A 27,272-nucleotide genomic window follows, 5' to 3' on the forward strand; every position below is an offset into this window, starting at 1 on the left:
TGTGTGTGTGTGTGTGTGTGTGTGTGTATGCCCCTAAGTTTTCCTTAGCTTTGCATGCTGAAGAGCTGGCAATGCTCAGGGAACTCAGAGACTGGGGGAGAAGCTATTCTAATGCCTCTCCCTGGGGTTTCCTGGGGCCTCCTAGGATGAGATCTGATCATTTGCTGAGTGGATCTTCACTTTCTTATGATGGCACAGCCCAGGCTGGCCTCACCTCAGAAGAGGAAGCTCCTGCCCCTCCCATTGCCTGCTTTTTCCTTCTCAGACTCAGAGCTGATGCCATACAGCTTAGGACACAGTTGTCTTTCCAGTGGCAACCAGAATGTCATTTCAAAACAACAGAAAGACTTTCTCAAAAAGAAAGAAAGAAAGAAAGAAAGAAAAAAACAAAGAAAGAAAGAAAGAGACAAAGAAACAAAGGAAGAAACAAAGAAAGAAAGAAAAGAAAAAAAAAAGCAAAGAAAGCTACAGACAACAAGAAATGTATGTAACCAAAAGCAAATTAACAAAGATGCTCTACAGTAAACCAGGAAAATAAATAAAGGAAGAGAAAGAAAGAAACTATGAAATTCAAAAAGACATCTCCACACTCCCTTGAACTAGGAACCAGTGCATCCCTCTTCATCCCCAGTTCTCTCCTTCACCCTTACTTTCACCATCCACTCTGCTGCTCCACTCTTTCAGAAACCACCCTCCCCCACCGCTACCCCACCCCTCACATCTGGATTTCCCATCCTCCCAAGTAACAAGTTTGGTGTAGGTGATGAATGATATTGTATAGGTTATCCAAACTGGAACTTCTTTGCCACCTCCCTCTCTCCATCTAACATTTAGAGCACAGAACAGGTGAGTGGTTCAGTTGGGTTCGATAACTACTCATCAGTCACTGATTTCATAGCAGAAACTCCGATAATCTTTAGAATTAACAAGCTCAATCTCTTTCCCTCCCCCACCCGGTTTCCTCCCCCTAGACCAGTAGGCTCATGCTCATTCTTCCTGTAAGACATAACCTTCACGACTAGCAATCAGAGTGTTGCTTTGCTCCAAAATTTCAAAACCTGTCTTCCGTTTTCCAAACGCACATTCTACACTAGCAGGTGCATCCCAAATAACATGAACACGTTGCATTGAAAGTGTTCTTTCGGGCAGAATGATCTTAGCAACATCTAAATCATGTCACAGTTAATGCAGAAGCGAAGTTTCAGCCCAGATGAGGAGCACTGTGATTACCAAGACACATCTGCCCTGGGTGGAAAAACACCATGAAGAACTCATCAGAGTGGAGAGTTAGCCTGTACCCTGTAAGCTTACAGAGCACATAGCAAGAGCACATAGGGTACTGTGCTCTGCTCCCTTCCTGGAGACGCTGCTGACAGCACTTGACTCAGTGTGGCTACTGTTTCAGAGCAGGAAGAATTCCATGGACAAGGCACATACAGCTTGCAGAGACCAGACATTTTATTCAATGAGTGTTTTGCAGTGATTTTTTAGAGTTCCCGTGTTTTATATACCGTTCTGCCTGCATTCTGTATTTTAAAATAAAAAGCAAGCCAAGCATGAGGGTTCTACCACCTAAGCAGAAAGATCACCACAAGTTTAAGACCAGGGTGGGACACAAAGGGAAAAACCTCTGTAGGGTTTGTTATTTGATTATTGGCTTGTTTGCTTGCTTGCTTTTGAAATACACACTAGAGGATAAGTTAGTTGGTAAAACTCTTGCATGAGGAGCAGATCACAGATCCCTAGTACCCATGTTAATGTCTGCTTGTAATCTCTGTGTTTTAGGAAGTGGAGACGGGAGCTCTCCGGAGCTATAATTGCCAAATTGGAGAACTCTGGATTTCAGCGAGAGATTCAGTCTTGATATATAAAGCAGATAGCAATCAAGAAAGACACAAAATCAATCTCTGGCTTCTACACACATGCATGCAGGCACCTGTGCTCAGAACACACATGTACACACACAGGAGCACACACACACACACACACACACACACACACACACACACTGATAAGCCTAATAGAGTAACCCAGTCTGTAAGAAAACAACAGAAACTAGTGTTGGTGGCTGTCCTTCAAAAATGCAACTCCTGCCAATAATCAGAAAGGGATTTTCATTCCCCAGCCTTAAAACAAAACATGCATTCCATCTTTTGAAAAATGAGAGCAAATAAGTAGGGACACATGAAGGATTTGGTTACACATGCAGAGTATTAAAATTGGAGGTAAGCAATGAGATAGTGTCTCATTGGCCAAGGAACAAGATCTTCAAAGACAGAAGTAATTGCTGCCTGCTGTTGCTCATATTCAGTGTGTGTGTGTGTGTGTGTGTATTTATATATGAAGAGAGTTACAAATTCAATATGCAATTTTCCATACACCTGGAAATCATGAGTCAATTTAACACTTGTAGAACCATGTTTCCATAGCCTAAAGCTTCATGCTGTCTTAAAAGTAAGGAGTCCAAACAGGTTAAGGGCCCTGATTAGTTAATCCAGTCCTTAGCTTCAGAGGCCACGCCCCCGGGGAAGGGGCAGACCATGCTCCTCTACAGCATATAATATGAACTGTAAATCCTGTGATCTATAGCCCACAGACTCCAGGAATCTTCACTGAAAATTGAGATTCATTATACAGTAAGAAGTCTTAATCGTGACACACCAACTGAAATGAAATTAACAACGTATTTCCATGTGCTGGGGACCAAACACTTTAGAAAATGAGTTAGTGAGTTGGGTTAGTCCAGGTCAGACAGCAACACAGAATGAAGAAAATTTCCCAAAGCATGGGAAAGGGGGAAGGAGGAGAAAGATTGGGAGGTGGAGGGAAGGAGGTGGAGAAGAAGGAGAAACAGCATTAAAAGTTTAAGTTCTAAAGCTCTGAAGCAGCAGGACGCACTGAACTTCTAAAGAGCTGAGCTTTGCAGAAAAGCTTCTGGCAGAGAAACCAATAATTTCAAGTTGATGTTTGAAGCAGTTGGAGGTCACATGTGTCAAACAATAGGTAGAGATGTGTGGCTCAGTGACAGAAATCGGACTTAATATACATATAGTTCTGGAACCAACACCTGGTGTTAAATCTTCAGAGAGGGCCGAGAACCTGTCATTCCCCTCCCAGGGCTAAAATCATGAAAGAATACTACGTAAACTTAGATTTTTAAAAGAAATGTATACTGTGATGAGATGTAAGAGATGAATAAAATCAGGTTAAAAGTCTTGTTTACATATCCAAAGACTGAAAGTAGTGATTCTAGAAATACACACTAACCAACGTTCAGTTCACAGCAATACTGTCAAAACAGCCTGGAGGGAGAGACAGCAACATCCGCCAACAGATGAGCCGATAAGCAAAATCTGTCATATGCATAATAGAACAAAATCCATACTAAAAGAGGAAGGAAATTCTGACACAACCTAGATAAATGTTTAAGACATCGTGTTCAATAATAAATAAACCAGTCACAAAAGACAAAGACAAATATTTTGTTTTCCTTGATGTGATGGGCTTACTGCAGCCAGGATAGATTTGGGGGTAGCATGGGGGTATCCAGGGACTGGCATCAGAGGACGCTGTTTAAATGGGTAGAGAGTTTCTGCTGTGGATGGTAGAAATGTTCTAGAAACACTTAGCACAGTTAATATACTTAATGCCACGGAAATGTGCACTTAAAATGGTTAAAATTCCATATTTTATGTTTAACCCAGTTTTATAAATAGATATAACAATGAACTCCTATAATCTACAGATGCTTCTGAAAGCTTTACAAGACAAAACCCATGTATTACTGACCCTAAGCTAAGGGGATTTTAGGTATTTGTTGAATTGATTTTTAGTGTCATGCTAAATAAAATGAAAAGATGAGAAGTAACGGGCAGGTTTAGTTATGTAAATCTGAGTTTTTATTAAATTTTTAAATGAGTTCTCACTACTTAACATATCTTTTAGTTAAGAACTTTCCAAGTCCATATTTGCTTGTCTTTGAAGATTCAAGGCATTAAACATTACTTAGCGGTCATAGTTGGGCTTGAATTTCTGTGATATAATTATAAAACATTCCCTGAAAGGAAATGATTCCTTAGTTCAGGATCAACACAATGCTTTTTAGCCAGAAATGGACCCTAACAACCCCATTCCACTTTCAGAACTAGGCTTTTTAAAAATAAATAAATCTCCAATTTTGTTTACATTTTCAAAATAATTAAGCATCAACTGATACTGTGTGATACACTTACTGTATAGGGAAGATAGAATGTATTCTATTCAGATGACACCCTTAGACACAGGTTTAGACAAGGTATGTTCAAAGGTTTTGTTCCAAGCAATGAGAGTTGATTCTGGCTGGCAAGGAGCAGAGGACTGAAGGACAGGAGATAAATGTCTGGGGCAAGTTGGTTTAGATGGCTTTTATTACTAATTTCTATCATAGATTTGGTAGCTTTTCACTGACCACAAACACACTACTCTAGCTCCATAAGCGCTGCGGCTTCTCAACAGTCTCCGCTGAGAAATCTAGGTTGGTCCCACTGCAATGACTTTGAAGTCTGCATCCATCTGCGATAAGCCCACAACAAGCAAAATGCCTCTTAGCAAAGCCCACATTTTCAACTCTGATCACTGAGTCAATAAGTCATGGGAATCAATACACAAATGAACACCACACAGATTATCCTATCAAATGTCTCTATGGAAAGTTTACACTCTAAAATATGACTCAAAGTAAGCTAATTAGACAGCTTTTCATATGCCAAGTGACCCACAGGGATATCTGCAGATATGATGACTGTGGAACATGGAATTATTTTTTTAAATAAATCTACTCTGCATTACTATACTATGGGCCTAACACATGGGACTATTCTACACTGGAAATTCACTTTGCTTGTGTGCTCCAAGCTTGGTTATATCATCCCTTGATCTTCATATATCTTCTGTGTAAGAGCTCTAACTGGATCCACATCCTAATATTTCATTAGGATCTTTATTGTCAGCCAACCTAGAAGTCACTACACTGCCTCCATTGATATTTTCAACAATGATGTGGAAACTGAAGATTCAGAAGCAGTCTATTTCCATCTAGTGATCACACTTTCCTAAAGAAATCTATCAACCCTAAAACCCCCTCCATGTATTCATGACACTTGCCTACTATTCAAGAATATCTATACCCAATGCCTCATCAAGCACAGCCTTTGAGTCTGAGTTCTGTAGCTTTCTACTCTCCCTGAAGCACAGACTCCGGGTACTACTTATATGTCCTGCAGGACAGCTTGTCTGTAGGCCCAGCATATATGCCAAAATCAGAACTAATACACAAGCAAAGGTAATGACTTACCTTCGTCCCCTGTCAACTGTGCCCAGCCCTAGACTTCCCTCCATTAAAACCAATGGAGATCTTTCTAATAACCTCTCTACTCTTCCAAAGGTTTCAAAGCCCATGCCAGAACCACCCCCCCACACACATACACATACACACATACACACATATCCTCTTATGATTATGGATCCAGATGTAAGCTTTCAGCATTTTGGCACAGTGTTTACCTTCTGGCTGCCATGCTCCCTGCAATAATGGTCACATTTACCTTCTGAAACTCTAAGCCCTTGATACTCTTCCACAAGTCACTTGTCATAGGATCTCATCACAGCAATAGAAAAGTAACTGAGACAGATGTTGACACCAAATGAGGAGCATTTCCTGTAACAGGCCTGACCATGCTGCCTTTTGGAAGGATATGGGAGACTTTGGGACTTTAGCCTAAAAAGTGCTTAAAAAGTATAAGTAGACCATAAATGGCCATCCTAGTAGAAGCCTGGAAGACAATGCTGAGAGCAATTTGGACTGTGTCTATCCAGCTAGAGAGGTTTCACAGGGGAAGAATATTAGCAGCTCATATTAGATCATTCTTGTGACATTTTGGCCAAAACAAAAACAAGCACACAAACAAACAAACCAACATGTGACTACTGTTTACCCTTGTCTTAAGAATCTGCCTCAAGCTAAATTGAAGAATTTTGCACTAATTTCATTGGCAAAACAGATTTTTGTGGGGTTTTTGTTTTGTTTTGTTTTTTGTTTTTGTTTTTTTTTTTTTTTTGGACAGAAAACTGGAAAAGGAGATATCATATTGAAAGACCCACAGAACTGGGGAGATCCTTACTCAAGTCTCGGGATGACTCAACCACCCAGTAACTCACGAGAGACTGAACTTGCTTCAATCACATGAGGTTTATTTGGGATAGGCCGGTACCGGGGTCGATCTCATGACCATGCTGGCCAGAGGAGTTCGACCCCAAACACAAGAAGTGAGGGGTATTTAAAGGGAAAAACCAAACTGGGGGTGGGGAGAGGGTTACCAAGGAAACATAACATAAAAACGGTGGAAAATTTCAGAGGGATCCAACCCAAGGTATTCAGTTAGGGAGGGGAACATATTCATTTTAAGAATGTAATCTTCATCTACTGGTCAACGGGGTGGAGAGTCTCATAAACCAGTAGACCTTCATTCCTAGTTCCGCCCTCATTGTGGATCAGTCAGGAGGGGCAGGTATCGGGAACCAGAGCCCTGAGGCTCTGAGTTAGCCAAGTTCCTGAAACTAGCTACTCCACCTTTTTGGCTTGTTGCAGAGGTTTTCCATGCCCCCTTTTAGGTAAAGGTTATACATCATTATACATACATTTCTATTAAATGCCCTCATTGTAAATTCTAAGATTCTCCAGCCTTTCAATATGACATGCAAATAAAGAAAATATCTAATAAAAAAAAAAAGACAGCCTGGTATTGATTCTGTTGCTTGTTAATTAGTGATCATTCTTAAGCAGATCTACAATGAAAAAGAGCAAATGTAGGACAAATAAAGACAAACCAATCAGTTGGGAGGCAGGAGAGCACTGGGGCGAGGAGTTGGAGCCAAGGCTGAAAGACCTAATGTGAAATGGAGTAAAAGTAGTGGTGCCCTCAGGATAAGACTCCTCCCAGTTAGTCCTGAAACTTGTGAAAGAAAAGGCTGAAGCAATCCTCCCCCTTAAGAGCAATTATAGAGAAAAGCTTATGCAAACATAGCTCAAGAAGGGGGCCAGGCCCCACCCCAAGCAGAAAGCAGAACTTGGCAGCATCTGCCACATGATCGTGGCTTCAGAGTCAAGAAAGGATGCAGGACTAACGGGGTCCTGGAGTCTTCCTCTGACATTAAGGGAATTTGCTAAGGCTGGACATTAGGCAGGGTAATCCCTGCATGGAGACATAAAGACACCATTGTGTGAAGCTGGGAAGGTGAAGCCGGGATCGATTGTGCGACCCAAAGGACATCTGCCGCAGAGAGCTGCATAGGGTGAGTTGACCCAGCCTAACAGAAATATGTTACAGTCAACGGAGCTGAAGGGGAGAGCCATTTGACTTCAGACATGGAGCTGTAGGTTTTGGAGTATGCTCTGCTGAATCTTCCCTGTCCAATCACTTTAAATATTAATGCAACAAGAAGCCTGTGATTGGACAGGGGAAAGGGAGGCAGAGTAGGAGTTGCAGAGACAGAGATGGAGGAGACAAGTAAAGGAGGAGGAACCAAGATGGAGGACAAACAGGATGGTTCACATTCCATGTGGTTTTAAAAAACCACAGGTAGATCATAAAGGGATAGAATAATTGGGGTAACTTGTCTAAATCTAGGTGGGCAGCTTGTACCATTATCAATTGGCCCTGAATTTATTGTGTGGCCATCTGGTTTAATGGGAATAATTTGATATATAAGTCTGACTAATCATAAGCTTCTAGGGTTTTGATTTTACCTGGGTTACTGGAAAACGTAACAGCTAATAGCAAGGTGGATGGTCTTTGCATGAGGCTGGCATGGTAATGACCCGCAAAGGGAACTTAGCGAGTCGGGTGGAGATGTCTCCGGAGCTCTGGGTCAGAAAGTCTACTGAGATGAGAACAACCAACTGGAGCCATGTGGCCTGCCAATGTCCAGTATAGCTCAGGAACTTGTCATTCTTTTTGAAAATTTCCTGCAACAGGTTTCAATCTTGCTTTGGTCCCATATTTCTTCACTAGGCAGCCATTCCTCCTTTGCAGAACATTAGTGTATGTGCCACTGTACATTTGAAGTATCCAACTGGTTTTCTGAATTCACAAAGAACTACAACTAAGAGATTGCCATGAGTCTCAGAAGAAACTTGGGAGTTTAAACTGTGTTGAAACTGTGAAACACCCTTTGAGAATTCTTAAGTTTGACTGAATATACTTTGTGTGTGTGTGTCTGTGTGTGTGTGTGTGTGTGTGTGTGTGTGTGTGTGTGTGTGTGTGTGCCTATAGAGGCCCAGGGAATGGAATGTGGTGGCTAGAATGAGCCAGCAGGTTCATATATTGAACACTTGGTCTTCAGTTAGCGAAGCAGGTTGGTAAGGATGAGGAGGTGTGACCTTGTTAGAGGATTATGTCACTGGGGCAGGAGTTGAGGTTTCAAAAGTCCACACCATTCCCAGTGTCCCCCTCTCTTTGGGATTACTGCTTTTGGGTCAGATGTACATTCTGCTATTGATCCAACACTATGCCCTACTGTTGTACCCCTCATCATGATGGCCATGGACTCGCCTTCTGAAGCTGAGAGTCCCTAATAAACTCTTTCTTCAACATAGCACCTTGATTATGGTGTCTTACCACAGCAACAGACAATCCCATGTCAGGTCCCTTCATCACTTCCAGTCACTACTGTTCTGAGTTTCCTGAACATGATGGTTGGTTTAACTTTGCTAAAGCACAATGGTGCCCTCCTTCAAGACTTTCAATAACAGCCAAAGGTCTTAAAATGATTGACTCTGAATTCTTTGGCAAGATTTGAGAATCTTGGGTGATTTGACCAAACTCTTTCTATTACTTTCCCAATTCGTTCCTTTAACAACCACTCAATGGCCAAGGACTATCTTCTTCTCAATCTCACTCCACTCAAAAAGTTTCCTCCCATCCTCACCATTCTTGCCCTCCTTGCCTGCCCTTCACACCCTTAGAATCCAACAGTAACACCTTTACCAAGCTACCAGTTTTTCCAACTAGAATCAAGGTGCCTCAGATGTAAGTACTGTTAGGGCGTTGGTTCTGTCTCTCAATATTCACTTCCTTCTACTTGTTGCCTCTCACCTGTTCAGAGTTTTTTCTGTTCTCTCCAACACCAGAGTTTACTAAAAGCCTCCTTCTTTTCTCTACATCTTAACAATGGTACTGCAATGAACTCAAGAGCTCTGTAAAGGTCTGTTATTGAGTGATAGAAATTTGAAGGGAAGGAAAGGAGGAAAGGAAGGAAGGAAGGAAGGAAGGAAGGAAGGAAGGGAGGAAGGGAGGGAGGAAGGGAGAGAGGGAGAGAGGGAGAGGAGGAGGGGGAAAAGACTTTTGAGTCTCTAAAACACTGACAAAGCAGAGTGGACTGGAAATGTTAAACAATGAGAAGCTTCTCTACTGCACAGTCAAGGCTCTGGGAGTCAAGTCACACTCTTTCACCAGGAATTGTTCAACAGCTGACTTGGCAATCTACTGAAAGGTGGCTCTTTACTGTCACTAATTCTGGGGAGCGACAATAAAATGAAACATTACCTTCCCCAGTCTGCTAAAAGGGATCTATCACAACCTAAAACTGAACAGTCATTAAAATCACTTAAATTCCTTTATAAAATAGCTTTCTGGGGGTGGGGGTAAGAAGGAGGCTCAGCAATTAAGAGCTCCCTGCTTGCCACTCCAAATACCAAGGCCAAATAAATCCCAAGCACCCGTGTGGTAGCCAACAACCTGCCATACCTCCAGCAGGGAGTCTGACACCCACCTGCTTCTTGGGCAAAGTGTATAAATGATGCACGAACATACACGCAGACAAAACACCTACATCCATAAAATAAAAGTAAACAAAAGTTAACAATAGCAAAGACAAAACTACAAAAGAACTAAAAGAAAACCAGCTTCATGTACCACTTCTACTTCCGACTGATATTCATAAAAGCAGTACTCTAAAGCACTTCAAAGGGAGACTAGAAGTATATCTGTAAATCTAAGGAAAAGAGACTTGATGGGCTAAATCTTTACTAACATTGCCAACGCTTCCATTGTTGGGTTGGGTAGAAATGGTACTACACAGAATGATTCAGCCATTCTCATCTTACAGATATAATGAAAGACAAGGAGCTCAAGAAACTCATGTGCAGAAAGCTAGCAAAGATGCCCAATCAGATTCCAACTCTGCTGCCTAGTCCTCTACTCGACAGAGCCTCTGACGCCTAGTCCTCTGATCAACAGAGCCTCTGACACCTAGTCCTCTGACAGGAGAGGACTTTGCCATGACTTTGCCCCATAAACTAGAAGCAGCAAAATAATGATCAATTTGTTTGGAACAAGCTTGTTTGTTTGTTTGTTTGTTTTATGGATATATCTGTTTGTGTTTCTTTGAAGTATATTTTGTGTGTATGGCTCTCTAGCTCTCACTTGCCAGTGCTTGCTTTATACTAATCCACCACACACGCACACACACATACCCTCCTGGTAGTTACATTAACCTTATTTTAAATAGAAGTGCTGTAGAATCTGAGAGGTGCTACCTTCAGCAAGCCTGGGCCCAAGATAACAAGTCATTTCCTAAGGTGGATAGAAATTTCAACAATTCTGTCCCAATTCCCCAGAATAAATGTCTTCCTTGTGAGGAAAGATATTTAAAAGGCTCACTGATAATAAAGACCTCTAACTGTTCACGGTCATCTCCCCTGGGTATAGGTGATTATGCCCTATAACCCAGATGCTTTCTAGTAGATCCACAAAGATATGAGGAAAACAACTATCGTTATTCCAACAAAAACACTACACCAGAGGATAATTCTTATCAGGCAATGCCACAAATTTATATATAGTTATTATTCTTAAACTTTATGTCATATTATGTATTCTAGGAAACATCTGTTGCTAGCACAAACCACTGGTTCAGTGGCAAGTATAGGAGGCCATTTTATAAGCATGTATAAATAAAGTATAGGAGGCCATTTTATAAGCATGTATAAATAAAAACAGAAACTATTCAACTGATGGTTGACTAAACTTTCATAAGAATACTGTAACTAATGAATATGATGAACATCTATTTACACTAAGACAAGAGAAGTATCTGTGGGAATGTGCAAGAGTGAGCAGAGCTTTAAATAAATATATACTCCAATCCCCAAAACTGCAGCCTAGCAGAAAGAGGTAGAAAGGAGAATGGGATAAGAATAGAAAACAGAATAAAGTCAAGAAGGAGAGAGACCATGAGGAGGAAATGTGACATCAACATCTCTTCCACAAATTAAATGCAAGTTACTTGGAACATTTTCTGGAAACAAGACAATATTTGCTGCATATGCAAAAGACACCCATTTTCAGGGTAAAGCACTGTGATTTCTCATACTGAGAGAATATGATCTGTGAACTCTGTAAGAATGGTCACATCTCTCCTTTGATCCTCATCGAAGGTCAGCCACAAACAACATTTCATATACAAAGAATATATGTTCATGTCTAAAATGATGGAAAAACTCATAACCAGGCTCCAGTGAGGGAATGTACAAAGGTTAAGAATATGAGCACATTAGATTAAAAACCACTAAGTACTACAAAAGCACAATTTAGGAAGTGAGCTAAATCTCTTTAGAGTTGTTATTAGGGAATCACCAAGAAGATAACATTAGAGAAAAGTTCTAACAAATGAATAGAAGATTCTAGAAGAAAGGCATTCCAGGCATGAAGATAGGTGCACAGAAAAGTGCAGGGCTTCTTTGAAGAGCCATGAACAGTTTCATATATGAACTGTCTATTCACATTAACAAAAAAATAGCTTCTCACTAAAATGACTTACAATCCATGAATTTTACCTCACTCATATTGATATCCTACTCTTAAGAAATTATAATAAAACATGTACATTACAGTTAAACACTTTTCTAAGCATTTTTAAATTACACTTTCCATTATGTGTATCCATGTGTATCTGATTGTATATATGTGTTAATGAGCGCAGTATCCACAGAGGCCAGAAGGGGGCATCAGATTCCCTGGAACTGAAGTGATTTACTGAACCAGGAAGGTGCTGGGAACCTAACTGAGCTTTTCTTTAAGCTCTCCAACCCCCAGCAAGCATTTATAACACAGCTGTTTGGTCTATCCTCACACAACCTTAAAAGGTGATGGTAATGTTACCGTCTCCACTTCATAAATGAAAACAGAGAAGTTAACCAATTTGGCTAATGTCACAGTTTGACTTCAGAATGATCCCCCAGCCCATCTTCTATCCAGGTGCTGGATCATCAACTCCAGCCCTACAGTACCAGGTCATTCTCACCTCAGAAACATGGCCTCAAGCTCCAAACAATTCCAGTCTAGATAGGAAGAACAGAACCACAAGCACCAAGCCCTCCTTGCACTTCCCTTGAGTCCTTCCAATCCTCTCCTCTCCTTCCTTCCATTCCCTTCTGTAGACCTCTATACTGGCCTTCTACAGAAATCCTCTATTCCTCCTTCATTCTCCCGGAAATGTCAACAAGAGGGCTTAATTATAAAATGAAACAAAAGTAGAAAATCTAAAATAGGTGAATGCCCAGAGCTGTCTTGGTCCCGGACCATCAAACCTCAGGGAAGGCTCAGTCTCATGAACTACAGAGACAAAGATCTACCAACAGAACAAAGGATCAAGAAAAACAGTGCTGTTTTAGATATCAACACTCAGTTACCACATCTATTCACCATGCTGAGGGTGGAAACGTAGACATTTTAAAGGGTACAGCTCATCATGCCCTTTTGAACCAGGCTTTGTAAAAATGTAAAAAAGAAAAGCAGAAAAACAAAAAGACACAAAAGGAAAGCACACAAGCCTACTAATTAAGCAGATGGTGCTTTTATTACAACAGGGTCAGGAGCTAAAAGGGCAACCACATAGACACCCTGATTAATTCACCTCATCAGCATCAGAGTTAAAGGAACCCATTCTGAAGTAAAACATTCAAACAACAAAACCAGAAGGAGGGTTTAGTAGCAAAAGTGGGTACTTAAAAATGATTTAAACTGGCACTCAGTAGTGATATTTTCCCCTCAGCCATCATGGCCATCACAATGAAGGAGCTCGTTAAATTCACAAGCCAGCCCAAATAAGCCAGGCTCAGTATGAGCAGAAGGTGTCTAAACTACAGCAATGTAAAAAAGAGAATGACATATTAACACTCACTCTGGGAGGAAGGGGAGGGAAGGAGGGGAGGAGGGGTGGGTCATAGAGAGGCAGAAAGAAAAGGAGGAAGGCAGGGAGGGAGGGGAGGCAGAGACAGAGATGATGATAGAGAACAGAAGACAGAAAAGAGACAGGTGGTCCCATAGGCTCACTGGAGCTCTGTTAGAAAGTTCTGGATCAAGACATGTCTACAATGAAACCCTGTGGTGACATACTCCAAGTTTAAAGATAGAATTCTCTTTCTGGGTGATCTAATATTGAGACACTCACTCATGTGGTTTAAAAATGTTTTCTTGTTTCTAATTCAATATCAACACTACATGCACGAAATCACAGTCAGGTCTAGAGGGATCTTAAAAGGCAATGTTTTAGATTGCTTCTTCCTATCATCTCTGTACATATGTGCTAGAATAAGCAAGGCTGTGATACTTTATAATGTTGATACATTTTGTCCAAGAACAGTGAAATTCCAGGGCAATTTCACACAGGTGAAAAAAAAAAAAAAAACCACTGAGGAATTTACTCACCATTGGCACTTCACCAGGTGCTCTAACATGTTTCTCCACACAGGCACTCAACAGATTCAAAGGCAGACCGGACCTCTCCCACATCTGGTGTACAAGGCTGTGAGACTATGCTCTGACTCCCTAATAGTCTACTTCACTAGGTCTACATTAGCATTTCTAGACTGACCACACTGACAAGTGAAGTTCTTAAATAATAATGGCACCATTTAAATAGAACATACACTTAGATGCCAAACAATTCTAGCGCCTTAAGAAACTATTTCCTTTATTCATAAATAAGATTTATTTAATTTCACTGACAGCAAATTTGTAATACACCACCAATAAGACCTTGAGGGAGATATTTATGACCATATAGTTGCTGTGATCACTAAGCAATTGTATTATTTAATATAATGGGCTATTTGCTAAGTGTCAACAAAATCAATCAGTGTATTTTAATAGACTGAACAGTTTAATCACATCAAGAACTGTACACGGACGATTTAATTAACATTTTTATAAAAGCACTACTTCAAAAAGCCTAAGTCATGATAGGACAACAAAACTTATTAAGTATTATGCCTAAATGGATCATGTTAAAGGTTTGAGTATAAATAAAATGTATTTGGTAAAATCTATTTTTTAGCGATTATATTTTGGTGGTGCAGCACCAATGCTTGGCTTTAACTGATTCAGCATATGAGCACAACGTATGTTAGCTTCCAAGTATTAACCAATTATGACAGAGATAAAACAATGAGCCAAGGTTCCTGTCTTAGTTAGGGTTTCCAATGCTGAGAAGAGACGCCATGACCAAGGCATCTCTTATAATACAAAACATTTACTTGGGGCTGGCTTAAAATTTCAGAGCTTCAGTCCATTATCATCCTGGCAGGAAGAATAGCATCCTGCAGGTAGACATGATCAGAAGGCAAACAGGAGGAGACCAGAATTCTAAACTGGGTGGAAATTGAGCATAGAGACCTCAAAGCCCACCCCCACAGTGACACACTTCCTCCAACAAGGCCACACCTCCTAATAGTACCACCTTCCATGGCCAAGCATATTAAAACAACCACGGTTAGCATACCATCCAATATATAGTGAACATAAAACTAAAAATATTGATAAAACAAATCAACAAGATACTGGCAAATGAAACCAAAGTGGTATTTACTTTATACAATTCATTTATTACTTAAAATTAGTAGTAGTATCAGTGTGTTGAGGGGCATGTATCTGCCACGCACACAGGGCCAAGGACAATTTTCAAGAGTTGAGTTTCTCCTTACATCATGGGTCCCACAGATCAAATTCTGATCACCAAGCTTACATGGCAAGCACTTTTACATACTAAACCATCTCACCAGCCTTATTTTTACATTTTGAAACAACAGCTGCATATGCAGCCTAGGCTGGCCTTGAGCTCATGATCCTTCTGCCTCTGCTCCCTTAGTGCTGAATTAAAGGTGGGAACTACCATGACTGTTCTGGAGTTTCATACCAATTGCTAAAGGATTCTTGACACAAATAGATTTTGAGCACCCTTTTAAAACCACAAACTCTTCTGGTTTGAAGGCAGGGCACAGCTATTAATCTCCCCTGTTTTATTCATAACTAATTAATACTCAGAAGTATCAACTCAAATTAGAATTTGAAAGCTAGCTTGTGGCAGAATAGGCTCTTAACTGAAGACACACCTATGATCTTATACTCATGAGGATGCTGCTCCCACCAGCATCAATAAGTAAAAATGAGTTTGCATTTAAAAACTGAAGGAAAGCTTTTAGCCCACTACACTTCTAAATTTGGAACTAACATGGCATTCAGAAGGAGAAAAATCTCCACTTGGTGTCCCAAAGCTTCTCTTTTCCATCATATGACAATGACATTAAAAATTATTACCCTAATTATATCTCAAATAGTAACAGATGGTGTCTCTGAATGGTCCCTGTATCTTTTAATTTAGTTTGAAAATAAAAATTATCTTTTGAATTACAATGCATGCGAATTAACTCGTGTGTGTTCTCCCTTTAAAGCACCAACATACAATTTGCAAGCTTTTAAAGACACAATGAAATCCAGTTAAAGCAAGCCATTTCCCATAGGCCTGCTGCACCTGGGAACAGAGTTTTGCTTATCTGGAGAAAAGGCTGGAGTACAGACCTCAGAAATGTCTCCCTAAACTCCAAAGCAAGCATGGAATGGGACTGAGTGGGTGGTAATGAACTGAGAGTATGCCCCTGGGCAACTATACTTCTCTGCTGAATACAAGCTTGAAGCTGCTTACTAAATGCAAGATGGCTGTGCTTCCACATACCAACCAAGCAAAGCAGGACTGGGAGACATTCGTGAGGAGAAGGAAAACAAAGAAAAAACTAGGTCCTAAAGATCCGTCTACAGAGCTCTCCTGAGATCAGCTGACGGTATACAAAGGACAGGCCCATCCTCTTGCAGATACCAAGTACAGTCCACACGCAAGCCTAACCATAATGTCTGCCAAGGCAGGAAGGGCGTTAAAGCAAGCAGCACTGAATGCCCACAGCCTGAATAAGCACAACCCACAAAGAACAGGATTTAGAACTGTAGAGTGTTGAGGAAGAGGAAGTAGTTACCAAACGGACTCCTGGGTACCAGACTAAGGTGACTTGCTTCATACTCGCAGTAACGCTGGCTTCAACACAGAAAACACCACGTGAAAACTGAGATATAGGACATCCCCAATAGTGAACTGAGAGTGGTGACTCAACGGGTGGACAAGGAGGTAACTTAAAACTTCATTTTGCGATGTTACTTGTGTCACGAACAAGGAGTGTCTTGCTTTTTTCCCACAGAATAACACGGTAGTGGACTGATTTAATCAAAAGAGGATTCAAATCACTAACTTGCCATATGTAGAAAGACGGAAGGCACAAGGAAACACACAGGACACACTGGCTAAACACAATGAAAAGGAGCCTCTGAGCTCCCCAAAGATCACGGATCGCCACTGAACTTAGCCAGCAGTACAACAGTATAATGGAATGAGCTGGTCTGAAAATCAATAATGCAGGGACTGAATTGAATTCATGGGCCTTGGTTCGATAATAAATTCCTTTTTGCGGATTCAGAAGCAAAGGACCTATGAATGAAAGCAACCAAAAGTGCTTGTGGTACCTCACAGATTTCTTTACCAGGGGGAGGAGCACTGTGTGGACTGGTAGTGACGAAACCCACGTGGGCCTGGAAGACAGCCAAGCAAGGCCAATGCAGGCTCACAGTTCTCAAAAGCAGGCAGGCAGAGAATTCAGAGAGAGCACCCCATCAGTCGGTGGGCAAAGAAGACAGAACCTTCTTGGGGGAAAAAAATTGAACATATATGCTATTTTCCCCTCAAATAATATCAAATAACTAGACTAACTGACATAAAAATTAAAGTTAAAAGTAAAAACATTTACTTTGGTTAATTTTATGTGAATTTTATCTCCACCTATTGACCTTAAGAAATCAATCAAAAGAAGGATATAGAAGAGAAAATTCAAACTTCAAAAGCAACCAGAGCTCCACAGTTGATAAAGAAACAAATAACTGATTTCCAAGAGGGTGAGCATTTACCATGTTTGCTGTTGTAAACTATGAATGAATTAAACATTAAGCGCTGCTAATATTTGTTTCTCTCATCAGTATGACTTGCTTTTATCATTTGAAGCTATCTGATAAATTGTGTCTATATGTTAACCCAAAATCCCAATTTATTAAGTAGTTCTTAAGCAGACATATAAATTATAGTTAGCAATAAGAATTATTAAAGTAATTGTTCAGAGTTGATACTTCATAGATCAACATATAGGTAACATATAGTTAACAACAAGAGTTTTTAAAGTAATAGTTCAGTTGATACTTCTTCATAGGTCAAGTTCACCAATAGATGTTCTATCTAGTATATAGAAACAGAATTAAACCAGAGTAAAATATTATATACCATCCAGACCAAGTGCTTAACTAAGCAAGAATTGTTACAGGGAGATGAGTGAGAACTGCCTCTGGGTATGTTCAGTAATTATATGCCTGCTGTGATTTTAAAGGAATGTATGCCTACTGTGGAAGGTATGTTAAGAGTGGACTAGGAAGAAAAAAGTTACCAATGTGGCTCACATGTCTCACATGTCAAAGGGATAGAGGTGACTTAAAATAAAAACAACAACAACACGTCAACAGGCAAACAAAAACTTGATCACTCAGGATTACACACAGTAGACAATGGCAATCAGATATTGTATGACTGGGAGACTCTCAGTGTGTTTCACTTAGACAGCACACTAGGAGGACCGGTGCATGCTTCTCTAAGATCTCTGGTGCCCTGAGAAGACTACTGCAGGAAAGCAATAAGGAGCAGAAGCAAAGAGAACTTCAGGGACTATTGCTTTGGTCCAGGTACAAGGACACGGTTCTGAGTGATCATCAGAGAAGATGTAAAGATGTGAATGGCTGGTTAAGACACACTTGGGAGGCTGAGGAGGTGGCTCGGGAGATAAAGTACTTGGCACACAAAGGAGATGACGTGAATTTGGATCCCATAAAGCCACATAAAAGCTGGGCAGGTGTGATCCCAACAAGAGAAAGAAGTGAAATAACAATGGCGTACATGGTCAGAAAAAGAAAGGGCAGAAAGCACGTGGCCCAGGCAAGCGTGAATAATCACAGGATGTCTGTTTGAGCTAGGCATTCAGAAACTGATCAGGATGAACTGTCAGGGCAGCAATGCTTACCAGAAGAACCCAGAAAAAGACAAGCGGTCAGCAAGGACTTCCAATAGAAGAATAAGCAGTATAAAGAATCAGGTGACTGAACTCCTGGGAAAACATTCTATAGAGATTGATGAAAACAAAGGCTCAGAACTACAAAGGCACATCCATACGCCTAAAAACTGTATCCATAATTATTGGTACATCTATCATGGCAATACAATACAGGAGTCATTTATAAGAAGCTACACGAGTGACAAATGTGCATGCTTATGAAATGCATATATTTATTCACTCCTCAGGAACCACATATCTGGTAGTTTCTCAACAGAAGTATTTTTGAAAATACCATCTTTCAGAAAATACAAGTTATGACTGATTTGTAATGACATTTCATAATCCTTCAATGTTTTATTATGTATCTCCACTTTTCTGTTACATTATCTGGTACCCTAATAAATGAATATGAGAAAACAGAATTTGGACAAGTGGCTCTGTTACTTATAGTATTTCAGGTGAAACCTTTGATAAGAAGAAACAAAGTGTTCTAATTTGTGCTTTTGGAATTTGGGGGTTCTTAAGAATTCAGATATTGAATGCCAGACGTTTTCCTTCTTTGATATAAAGACTTACTTCTAAACCATTACAACGTAAATAACTTCTCAGGAGAAGAGTTTCCAAAAGTACACTTGTCCCCACTTGTCCCCATATTTAAAACCACTAAGCCACCACACAGGGCATGCTGTCACTCCCTGCTGATGGAAATCACCCTGACCAGCACACTGGTGAAAATGGAAAGCACAGGTCAAAGGACCCCGACAAGTCAGACTCCACTAGGTTCCTCTCATGGACTCATTCACTGGTTCATTCATTTGTTTTTCTCAAGAATGAGCAAATAACACACAATTATACCTCTGAAAAGGCTAGAATCATTTCATCATCTTTTTACTTTGGAAGATTCACTGAGACCAAAATAATGATCTAGCTAGCTGAGACTAAAACCTAATGCTTATATTCAAAAACTTATCCAAGGAACAGGGAATGGCTCAATCAATATAGTACTTGCCTTGTACACACATGGATCTGGGTTTGAGCCATAGAAACCCAGTATAAATGCAGATGTGGTGGCATGATTGTAATTCCTAGGCTGGTCGGGAAGACAAAGGTAGGTTCAGGGTTTGCTGGCCTTCTTGTCTAGCTTAATCATCGAGTTCCAGGCCAATGACAGCCACTGCCTCAAACAACAAGGTAGAGGTCTCCAAAGGAATAATAACAACTGGGGTTGTCCTCTAGACTCTAGACACTCTCAGCCACACCCCATGTACCTACACACGTAGGAACACACACATACACATTTACACACGCACATATATATACACACACAAATGTTCATTCTAAATTTTCAATTCATTGTAAATTCTCAAGGAATCTCTGATTGCCTTTGGTTTGCATCTTTAGTCTATTGTTGGTGGCTGTGTTTTACTGATATTCCTTCTGCATCTGCTCGCCTGAGAATCAACCAGACCTCCTCTGCTACACACACTTTATCACTTCTGTTTTAAGAAAATATTTGTTGACCACTGAAGAGTATAATTAAACACTTCTCACAGCACTTTCAGAAACAGGCAAAAAGCCTTTAATTAGTAACACTTTACATATTCTTTCAGGCTATTCCCGACAGCCATCAAAAAACTAATGACAGGCAATGTGATAGGATCAAAATGCTTTCATACAGGTATGAAAGTGATACAATAAAATCTATTTGTCCCAGTTTGTTTTCACTATCAACTGGACATAGCAGAGAACAACCTGACAAAAACAATCCACCCACCCCCCCCCCCAAAAAAAGAAGTTTCAACTGTGTAGTTGTCTTCCCTGGGCTGGACTAGAGGTAAGTCTCTCAGGGGTGGTCCTGATTTATTAGTTGAAACAGAATGGCCCAGTGTGGGTCATACCATCTCTAGTCCAAAGCCCTGTGCTATGTAAGAAAGCTGGATAAGTGTGAGCAAAGAGTACGCCGGCAAGCAGAAGTACTCAACATCTTGCCTGAGTTCCTGATTGACTTCCACCACAAACGGCCTTTGACCTGGAAGTGTAAGATGAATTAAACCCTTTCTTCCCCTGACCTGCTTTTGGCCAGAATGTTTTTATCACAGCGACAGAAATCAAACTAGAACCTAAGTATTTTGTGCAAAACTATATGCTAATTATATTTACACATATATAAAACTATCAAGGTTTTAATAGGTTAAAAATAATAAGAGAAAGCACAGGTGGTAGAGCGATACTGAAAATCTAAATGTGGGAAGCAAAATCTCCGGCTTCATTGTCTGTGCTCAACCAGGTCAAGGGAAAGAGAAGAAGATTCCTGACAGTCTGGCCAATATTTTATTTCCAGTAGTCAGAAGAAATAAAGTAGTGGAACGGACATTCTATTGAGCAAAAGAATATATTTTTAAGCATGCATTTACTTTTTATTTTACATTGTGTGGCAAATCTTAATCGTAGTTTTAAGTTCCTTCCTCAGTTTTCTACTTCTTAAACTCCATCTGAGACCCCAAAGCCCATCCATGATCCAAAGATATTATTATTCTCAGTTTAATGTCAATCAAGACAATGAAATTTACATAAAAAACATAGTGAGTGGGCTGTGAAAGGTATATTCTATTACCCCCATTAGTATATTAAACTTTCTTAAAATGTCATTAAACAGTGTTTATATGCTGGGTTTTTATTATTTTGTTTTGTTTTGTTTTCATTTAAATTTGATATCTTCCAGAGAGAAAAAGAGCTCTCTGGCTTGGCTTGTCTGCTTGATAAAAGGCTAAAAAGTAGAGAGAAGCCAGCCCCACATCATCTTGGCTATGAAATTCACATTTCTTGACAACTAATTTAAAAATGCACTTAGTTTTAAATGAAGTCTCATCTTATAAATCTTATATAAAGATCTACAGATACTTTGCTAAAAATCCTTCATAAAACCATGATACATGAGAAACTGATGTTTCCCGGCTCATGGGTAGAACAGAGATCTCTCCAGAGAGCAGTTTAGCTATTTGTTATTATTTAAGCAAAGCAGACAGCCGGTAGATGAGGACGCCATGAAGGTCTCTTCCTAACCCTCAGCGACCAGGCTCCTTCCCCAACCACACTCAGCCAAGGCCTGCTGGGCTTTCTTCCCAGCTGAAATGGGAATTTGGAAAAAGCCAGACCTTTTGATCAAATTTGTCTATTGCCGTGTCCTGTCCCTAGGCTTTGGAAATGAATCTGGGAATAGACGAATGAATGATAAGACTCCATCAACCGTTGAAGAGTGGATCGGTGCATTAACACCCTACAAGATTAGGGCTGTCAACTTCCCAACTCCATATTTATTTCACTTCTTGGCAAATAATCCAGCCTTGTCCTGCCTTGTGAAATGAGATGTACAGAGAGGCATCCACAGAGTCATCTCTAAAGATATTTTAGTAACAAAATATTATTTACTCTCGAAAATCATATCTGTCCCTAAAAATAAAATAAAATAAAATAAAATAATAAAAACAAGAGACAGAAAAAAGTAGCCACACATGCATATATGTATGCATGCCTGCACGTGACCTTGTCATATGTCTGACCAAGAAAGAAGAAATACAAATTCTAACTTTTAAAAACACAATGCCATTCCTCTTCTTGAACAGGTAAGGGGAGCGAAGGAGAGGCTGAGAGGCTCAAAGGAGAGAACATTTTTCCCTAGAAGGCCATGATATTAAGTATTTTTTTCAGAATTTCTCCCAATATATTCTACCTAGTCCACGGATCCCCTCCAACTAAAATAAGACAAATTAATGAGTCTCCTTCAGGCTACAATTCTTAAAAGAATGCAGAAAACTACTTAAATCTGTGCCAGCCAATTTTGGTTCAAAGGAATTAATCCTGGAATTCTGGATACTGGTTTTATCAAGACCACCCAGGAACCAACAACCTTCCCAGGAAAGGTACCCTAGTTTATGAAGTCTGTATTTTAAGAACAAAAGGAGAATTCCTGCCCCGTGGGTCTTATAGAAGGAAGTGTCTTGTTTAATAAAAATTATTAAGGTGTCAAGAAACAAATGTCTCTGAGGAACAACCAAACTTTGGTGGCCACAGGGACACAAGGGAGCAAAGCGCAAACTAGGGTCTCAAGACCTCATGTTTTCTGCATTAATCTGAGTTATCTCAAGAAAAGAAAATGACAAGATATACATAAATATAGAGAGCTATTTTAAGAAGTTGGCTCCCAATCATGATAGCTATATCTAAATTGTACAACAAATCGGTGGGCGAAGACTTAGGGACGAATGGTGACTCCAGGTCAAGCTGAACTACTGGCAGGACTCCTGGTAAAGGCAGACATTTTCTAGCAAGGTCTTCGGGTGACTGGAGAACACCCACCCCACAATATAAACGCTAATCCATTCATTTAAATATTATACTTATCTTTAAATGATAGTTCCACACAAATATGTACTTGGACCCCAAATCTGAAAATCATGCTATAGCCAAACTGGTATATTAAAGTAAACCGTAGCAATACCTGTGAAGAGAAAGAAACACGCAACCAGGGTAGAGGGCAGATCACGTCAGCTGTGCCTTGTGTCATGAGGCAATAGAGTGAATGACCGTCCTGGTCTAGAGGGCTGACTGAACGGTTGCTAGAGGCTTGTGCTAGTACTTGGAAACCTAAAACTAATAGCAAAGCACACTAGAGAGAGGCTACTTCCCCAGGCCTCGTTATTGATCCTCAGTCTCTCCCAAGTGACCTTTGACCTTTTCAGTTACACTTAGACAGTCTCAGGGTACATTTATCCTTAGCCAAGTCATTCTCCAAAGTAAATTAGTAAGTATGATGGACGTTTCTGTTAATGTAGGTTGAATTTCTGTTATCAGTGTCCACCCATGAGCGTGACAATCAAGTCTAGGATCTAAACCGACCATGACAATGTCATCAAAGTACAAAGAGCCAAGGAAGACATCTACCGTCAAGCTACAGCTTACAAATTTTAGTAAACAGAAAAATTACAAGATATGAGTTGGCATGATAGGAAGAACATTTGCCAAGTTCATTTCCATGATTTAAAAACTGCCTCAAAAAAAGGCCAGGGGCACAGTTTGGAGTTAGAGTGCACTTGCCTAACATTCTTAATTCCTAACATTGCTTACCCCCACCCCACCCCTAAAAATAAAGGCTGCAGAAGTCAAACATGCTTGGAAAACATGGAGACAAAGTTACACACAAGTTTACTACAAAATTTTCATAGCTTCAAAAATAAGATGCATTTTCACATATATATGTGAATATATATCACATATACATAGGTGTGTATGTATATACATATATATTCATATAGCTTCAAAGGATTGAATAACACACACATCTTCCTAAGCCCCTATGCTAACAGAAATCACCCCAGCTGATGCTCTCTCCTAAAACACAGGATCCATTTTGATAAATGTGGTGCAAGAAGACAACATGGGAAGTAGTTCATCTCACCACAGTGTTTCCAGAAGCATGACCCTGAGTTCCATACTGACTTTGATGAGTGATTTTTTTAAGACTCCAAGTTTGTATATGTGTCCTATTGCACAATCAAATACCTGCTTCATAGATAAGTATTCCACAAATGAGTTTCACCTTTAAAGAGGAAATGGACTTTGCTCACCCATTCATCTCAGCAGACCATACCATGGCAAACATGGTTAAAGTCTGGAAGACGAGGCCGAATAGTTTGTGTGGCACCTTGCTTCTCCACAGAAAGGAGCCCTGAGGGGCAACATGTCCCCAACAAGTGAGGAATCCTGGACCAGGAGTCATCATGGCCTGTCAAAGTACTCCAACAGCCTTAAGCTCCACCAATTCTTGCCACACCTATTAAATTGCCACACCTATTGACAGGTTGGCTTCAAGGAGGAATTCCAGGATGGAAAATCAAGGAAAACTGTGATAATAGGCTTGGAAGAAAATGTGCATGGCACGCTGAAAAGAACTTGAATTCCAAAAGCACCGACAACCAGAGTGCAAACTCGGTGGGACCCAGTGCAAACATGGCTGCGGCACCTGGTTGCAATGTGAGGAGCAAAGGCCACTCTGGCCCATTGGAAACACAAGCTTTAGCCTCTAATCGATTTGGAAAGAAAGGTAGAGGACATTTCTTTAAAAAAGACATAATAGGCAAACACCAGGTGGATACTTGTAAAATGAGAAAATGTAAAACTAGGGAAAATATTGAAAATGCCAGTGTGCTGTGTGGCACTTAAAGCAAGCACTAGCTAATTTTAATGACTGCTTTCTCCTACGAGCCTGCCAATATTGCCAGCAACAGATGTTGTTGCTCAAAGTGGTGATTACTGTGGATCCTAGACACACCATCCAGGGCCCTCTCCCGATCCTCCTCCCCCTTTTACTGGTTTTCATTGGTTTGTACAACAACTCCATCTGCGCATGCACATGCCACAATCTAAAGTTGTGTTTTGTGTAGGATGATGTCACCACACAAAACTGACAAAAGACACGTTATGTTATTTTCTAGTGTCAAACAGTGCTTTTGGGCTGTCCTTGAATAAAACGTTGAGCTCACACATGATGTGTGATTGTTGCATTTTAAGTCAATAGCATACAATGAGAATTTATTCCCATGAGCAAGTAAGAAAATGCCTTCAGATTAAAAGAGCAAAATATGAAAAAAAGAAGAAACACAAAATCTATCCCATGAGAATTTCCATAAAGAGGTGCCACAAGATGAGCTTCATGGCCATTCATCATATGTACAACTTCTTAACTCAGAGAAAGCATTTGCAGAGAGGACAGGAAGATTCCACATGAGACTCCAGTGCTGTTTGGAATCCTTAAGATGATTTCTTCTGAACTCCCAAATACCCGAGACATCAGGGAACTCAGTCTGCATTTACAGGAGCTCAGTCTAAGAATAAAGGCTTCTTGCTTAGTTAAATTTGGTTGCTTGAAACAAACCTGCAAGGCAAAAAGTGGGTACACACCCAAAGTTGAGGAATTCTAAGACTAGCTGGAAGAATGCAGGATTGTATGGAGCCTTTCAAAGCAGAAGGGGCAATACAAAGACAATATCGATTCATTTCTAAGCCAGTTTCTCCAAGTAATTGACAGGTTCTCTCTTGCCAAAGCTGATAAGGCAAAAGTTACTGAGTCCTAATGAAAGAAGAACGGAAACAGGCTTAGACTTGGGGCTTTATGGTCAAACTGGAAGGAAGACCTATTGATCCTATTGTGACCTAACTGGTAACAATAGGTATGTTCTATCCTGAATCATTTCATGAGACACGCCTTATTATCATGTGCCGATGCCAGACGCCTGGGCTGTGATCGTCACGGTACAACGAACCTTTAGCAGATGTGCGATAAAATTTCACTACATTTAAAATTAATTTTTGTCACAAATGGCATACCGTGCTGTTCTAAATAGAACTATTAGGCAATAATGATAGTGTTGGTGGGGGCTGTGAGCTGAAACAAACCACCAGGCTCAGAAACTAAGAGGCTCTACCAAGCCAGGACCAAAGAGAATGCTTTGTTCACAGAGAACTAGAAGGATTTTTTCAGAGCAGTACAGCTCTGCCCAATAACAATAGAGAGCCACAAGGGAGCCAAAGGCTGGCTGTGATGACTACCCTCTTCTGAAAGCATTACAGGAGTCTGTACTCAGATAAAACACTTGTGGACATGAATGACTTTGCTTTGTCTTTTAAAAGCCGTCAGACATGGCACAAACGGTAATACTCAAAGCTGAGTAACCAACCACCAAATATCCCACAGACTGTACTAGTAGCAGGAATCAAAACAGGAAAAAAAGTTTTCATGATATAAAGAATATATTTACTCTGGAATAAAGAGTCACTCATAGATAAAAAATAAATAATTAGATTTTTCTAGAGATCTAGTATCTTGTCTTCTTACATTTTTTTAAACATACATTTATCTTTCGTGGGAAGCATGTAGAAGTCTAAGAACAACTTGGGGGAATCATATCCACATTACAAGACCAAACTCAGATTAAAAAAGCATTTTCTAAAATACAGAGTACTGTGGGATGCGAGCCATTGCTACAATGACAACTTTTCAAATAAAGAAACACTAACGTGCTTACACAATGTGTTAGAAACAAATCGCCTCCAACAACACAATCAGTATTCAAGAAGGCAGAAGACATTGTATAAAATATTATTTCAGCATGCGTTAAATAGGCTTTGTATGCATATAACAGAGTAAAAAGAAAGGAAATAAGATGTTAATAGTGTTGCTTTCTGATTAGCAAAATTAACTGGTCAGCTTTATTTTGTTTTTCCCTCCTGGAGATTTATGAAACAAGTACTTTCTCTTTAATATATATAGGAGTTATTCTATAAATGCCACTTTTAGAGCTAACGAAATCTATTTGATGTATATGCATAGTCAAAACTGTCAAAAGGCTTCATCAATACTAAAATTCAGAGACGTTTCATTAAAAGCATTTTAATGTGCGTGCGTGCATGCGTGCGTGCGTGCGTGCGTGCGTGCGTGTGTGTGTGTGTGTGTGTGTGTGTGTGTGTGTGTGTGTGTGTGTTCGTTCATGTATAAGGAGGTGTATGTAGTGGGGAAGACAGAAAACAAACCTCAGTAACACTGTCAACCTTTGAGAGGGGAAGGGCCACATGTTCCTATACATGGAAGTGTATATGGTATGGGCCTGTGTGAAGAAGGCAAAAGCAGCCCTCAAAAACTGTCTTCTTCTTCTCCTTCTTCTCCTTCTTCTCCTTCTTCTCCTTCTTCTCCTTCTTCTCCTTCTTCTCC

General features: G+C 40.2%; 1 protein-coding gene across 10 annotated transcripts in view; it reads right to left on the reverse strand.

Moving 5' to 3' along the window:
- Positions 1 to 27,272, reverse strand: part of Utrn (utrophin) — a 509,106-nt gene that overhangs the window by 210,960 nt on the left and 270,874 nt on the right. The window lies entirely within an intron of this gene.

Source organism: Mastomys coucha, unplaced genomic scaffold, assembly GCF_008632895.1.
Source record: "Mastomys coucha isolate ucsf_1 unplaced genomic scaffold, UCSF_Mcou_1 pScaffold2, whole genome shotgun sequence".
NCBI classification, from domain to species: Eukaryota; Metazoa; Chordata; class Mammalia; order Rodentia; family Muridae; genus Mastomys; species Mastomys coucha.